We start from the raw sequence: 4,821 nt of genomic DNA on the forward strand, positions 1-4,821 counted from the left end.
CCTGGAACTCACTCTGTAGACCAGGCTGTCCTCAAACTCAGAAATCTGCCTGCCTCTGCCTCCCAAGTTCTGGGATTAAAGCCATGCGCCATCACTGCCCCACTCAACTTTCTTACTGTGATCTTTCACGGGCCTCTTTGCTGAGTATTACCTTGAGGTGGTACCAATACAAGAAGAGAGGTTGGTAAAGCAAAAGTTTTAGGAGGTGGCAAGGAGGGCGCAGGGAGGGGGATTTGCCCAAAGTACATTATGTATTTGTATGCAATCTCCCTTATGAGATGCCGTGTCTTGCATGACAGATGTAAGTAATTAAATGTTTGAATAGCTAAGTTTGGTAGTTCAGGAATGCTGAGTTGCAGTAAGATCAAAGAGAGAAGATGTAAAGAAAATTACATCAGAAGGTGGCACATAGTTTTCATGTCTCCACCTTCCCGTTGGGATTCCCTTAGTCTTTGAGGAATCCCTGAGGATTGCTGAGCACTAGAATTCTACTCTTGGTGGCTTATTACAGCCAAGATGCATGGAGTCTTGAATGTGCAATTGGTTGATGGATGGTTCCAAGCACTCAGGTATGTATTGGGCCACCAGGCGCTTTGTCTTATAGCCATCCAAGATGTTCATCCTGCCTCACGGCACAGTCAGGGTCACCATGGGGGAGGCACTGGGGATCGGATGGAAGTCCCCAGAGATCCCATTTGATTTAGACTCAGTGAGGGTCAAGAAGTCAGAGAGGCTAGCTGCTGAGCTGTTTCCCCAGACTGTGAGCACTGTGTGTGCCCTGGACTCTCCATGTGTCTGTTAGGAGAGTGGAGAGTGCTGGTGCTTAGTTATGTCACTCGCCTTCCTGCTTGTCTTCTCTCTTCAGCTAATCCTCTCTGAAATAGGCTCATGGATACATCCAGAGCCCTGTCTCCCAGGTGATTGCAATGCAGTCAAGTTGACAGTGAAGCTGAGTGGTCAGAGCACCCACCCAATCCTTCTTTTCTCTGTATGTACCATATGTTTTGTATGTGTAAGATACATCATCACTAAGAGTGAGAGACACGGTGCTTGTGTGCTTGGATAAGATTTGTAGATGGTGACATAAGGGTAGAGGGTCCAGCTGCAGAGTAAGGCAAGTTAAGGAGTGTGGGTGGATTAATGTTTTGGTGCAGGTATAGAGTGACATCCAGCGTGGGGGGTGAGGTGTAAGGAACAAGGCAAATTAGAAAAGAGACACTAAGTACAAATTGTTAATTCCATGGTTAAAGTTTGGGGGGATGGTCTTCAGTAGTGAAACCAACACTAAGTAGTAGTCTGTGTTTTATTAAGCCACCTCCCATGCAGGTCTATGCAAGCAAACCTCATCAAACTCAGGGTAACCCAAAACACAGCATGAATAGCAGCCCTGAAAAGGGGGGGGGGGCTTGTGAAGGGCATGGGGAGAAGAAAAGCCCAATGGGAGTGCATTTGAGAAAGGTTAATGGGGAATAAAAATGACCAAGTTACATACACATACGAACTTGTCAGATGATGGGAACAGCGATACAGGACAGGTTAGGTCAGGAAACAGCAAAGTGGAGCAGACTGAGTCCAGCTTGAGTGTCCTATGATTTTGTAGCACAGACCCAGGAAGCTTGGCGATGCCCCCACCCACCCGCCTGGCCTTTAGCATACAGGTTTCTAGTAAACCTGGCCACCCCTACTGCATTCTCCATGAGTCTGGTGTGGGATAAAAACCCAAATGTCTTATGAGGAGCTTAAAATTACCAGACCTGTAAAGACCTGAGAGTAGTGAGGCTCTCTGGGCCAGATTACATCATCCACCTAGAAAAGGCTCCCTGGACACAGCTCTGCTGAGTGAGAGGTACAGCCATGGTGTGTCGTCACAGGAGCTCCAGGAGAGAGCCAGATCTTAGATGCCACTAGTGACCAGACAGTGGAGATGCAATGGAAGGGATTGGGTGACTCCCTACGTCTGTCTGCAGCTCCTTCGCAGTGACCATTTGGCTCTTCCTGGATAGGTAGTAGGGAACCATAGCACAGGACACAGTGGCCATCCAACAGAGGATTCCAGAGCAAGGTGGGGCTGTTTCCCCGAGGGATGCTGTGTCACACATGTGCTTAGGGGACCTTACTCCTTAAAGCATCGGTCAACAGAAGTCCTGCCAGCGTGCTGCTAATAGCTGCAGATCCAGGATCGGAAACACTGATTCCATTGTACAGCCATGAGCTTGAGAGCCTCCAAAGGGGCCTTGTAAACCTGTGCTAGGACAGTGGTCAACAGCCATTAAAAACAACTTTAAAAAGTCATTCTTAGTGAAGGAAGCAACAGGGATAATTCAGTCACCCAGCTGTACCCTACCATACTCACATAGTCACCTACAACGTCTTATGCTTCCCCAGTGATGCCTTCAGCTTAGGTGTTGAAACCCTTGGAACATTGATTGTTTTAGGCACGTGTGCATGTGTACCGCTGTGAAATACTCACTTCTACTCTTGTCTTTCAGTGAGAAGGGCCCTGTGGGTCCCTACAGAGGTTATGTGCTGTGTAGTTTTCTGGTCTCTTCCATGACCTCAGCCTTGCCTGGCACAGGGTAATAACAGGAAGGATAAGTAAGGAGTTGGGAGAAATTGGCGAACTTCTTTTCCTTCTCCAGTTTCCTTCTGGAGGTGTGAACCAATCATGAAACTGCTAAAAAGAAAGGCAGTGTGAAGCAGTGTGAAGCAGTGTGAAGCAGTGTGAAGCAGTGTGAAGCAGTGTGAAGCAGTGTGAAGGAGGAGCCTGCACAGAGGGTCCTGGGATACTCAGAATCTAGACCATTGGCTTTGAATCCAGGCCGAAGGTGCTGAACGTTTCTTCACACAATCCGCACACACATTCCGCACATTGTAGCAAGCTAGATTTCTTTTCTGGAAACAAGGAGCAGAGGGCCCTGACAACTCTAGATATTAGGTGCTTACAGAGCCTCATCAAGAGTGACAACCAGCAATGGGACTTTCACATCACTTCCCACACAACTCCCAAAAGTTCCATCCTAAAGAATGAAACACAGGAGCCCATGCTACAAGGTGTGAGCTCAGCAGCACAAGTAGGAGGCACATCTCTCCAGGGTGAAAGTAGACACATACCAGTTTTTTTCCCAATTGACAACTTAGACTCAAGTTTTAGTAATATATGTCAAAATACATTGTTTTTTTAGAGTACAGGCAATATTATTTTAAGATGCACAGAAACTTGAAAGGTGCTTGAGACCTTTGGAGAGGAATGAAGAGGAGACTAGACATTTGTGTTTCAACTCCTGACTCCCACGTCATTGTCATCTCCCACATAGCTAGGGGCTCAACAGCTACTGAGGAACCCAAGCGGGATTCTGTGTGCAGGTGTCCAGCAGGTGTTTGCATGGCCACAGCAACTGAAGACGAATGGAAACAAATCACTAGTAAGCTATTTAAGTGTTTGTTCCTCTGGAAAGGAAACAGTAACATTTTCAAGAGAGCCAGGAGTGGTGATACATGCTTCTCTGAAATCCCAGCACTTTGAGGATGAAGCAGGAGGATTGCCATGTGTTCCACACCAGCCTAGGTTACATAGTGAGTTCTAAGCAAGCCTAAGCTATAGGGTGGGAACCTGCCTCAAAAAAACATATCCAATAAGTGGACTGGGTATAGTGGCAGACACCTGTAATCCAAGCATCCTGGAGGTAGAGGCAGGGTGATCATGAGTAGAGACCAGTTTGGGGTCGATAGTGAGTCCTGTCTCAAAGACAAAGAAGCAAGCCCCCTCCTGCTTCATTTGCCTGCCCATTTCCCCAGCACTGTGGTCAGCTGGACCTTTGAGAGCACTCCACAGCCAGTACTGGGGAAAGCAAATGGATCAGACATGGCGGAGAATCTGTGGTGAGGTTCACACTTGCTCTGTGTTTTCAAAGCTCCATGTCCATTCTCATTGTGCCCTACAACGAAGCTACCGTGGTCTGGAAAGTCCTCTCCCTGGAAAGTCTACTTGTCCCTGCTCTTTCTTTTGTCTAAGGTGCTGCGCTGAGTAGCAATTCAGCCACCACTCGGGGAACCTTTCTGCTGATCCACTCTATCTGAACCCTGTGCTGTCTCCTATTTGGAGATAACAACCAACACCATGCCAGTTCATTCCCGAGGGAAGTCCAGGGTTGAGGACTTTCTCATTGCTGGAATAGGACTGACTGACAGTCGTGGCCCTTCATGACATCTTGTTTTTAAGACTGGGTAATACTATAGTTATATTTTCTCAAAATAGGATCAAAATAGGGGATGCTGTGGGAACACATTAGAAAACCACAGTTTCTTTTGGAACTGCCAGTTGGTTTATAAATGGCAGTCTGACAGGCACTGTTATCTAAAAGCGTTTGATTATGAAAGTGGAGACACTAATCAGAAACCAAAGTTTAGCTGCTTTTGTGCTTGGTAGGGCAGTTGAGCCCAAAGAGTCCAGTGGGGTGATAAGCTTTGTCCAGAAAACTGATCATCTGACAGAAACCTGTAGACCAAATCCAGGGCATCAGCATCTGCTGTGTGTACATTGGTGAGTGGGAGTGGGGGAGACAGTTATGAGAAGGTGACACGGGGTGATTAGAAACAGAGATGCAGAGACTAAGTCCTAGGAAACAGAATGCAGATACACAAGTGCAAAGCTGCCTGTCTCTTTCAGAGCAATCATTTTGAAAGGCATGCCCCTGCACAGCATGGATGCCACTCAAAAAATTTTTTTGAACTTGTTTTTTAAGAATTGTCTTTAAGCTGGGCAGTGGTGGTGCATGCCTTTAATCCCAGCACTTGGGAGGCAGAGGCAAGCAGATTTCTGAA

The sequence above is a fragment of the Mastomys coucha genome, unplaced genomic scaffold (assembly GCF_008632895.1).
Source record: "Mastomys coucha isolate ucsf_1 unplaced genomic scaffold, UCSF_Mcou_1 pScaffold20, whole genome shotgun sequence".
Taxonomy (NCBI): domain Eukaryota; kingdom Metazoa; phylum Chordata; class Mammalia; order Rodentia; family Muridae; genus Mastomys; species Mastomys coucha.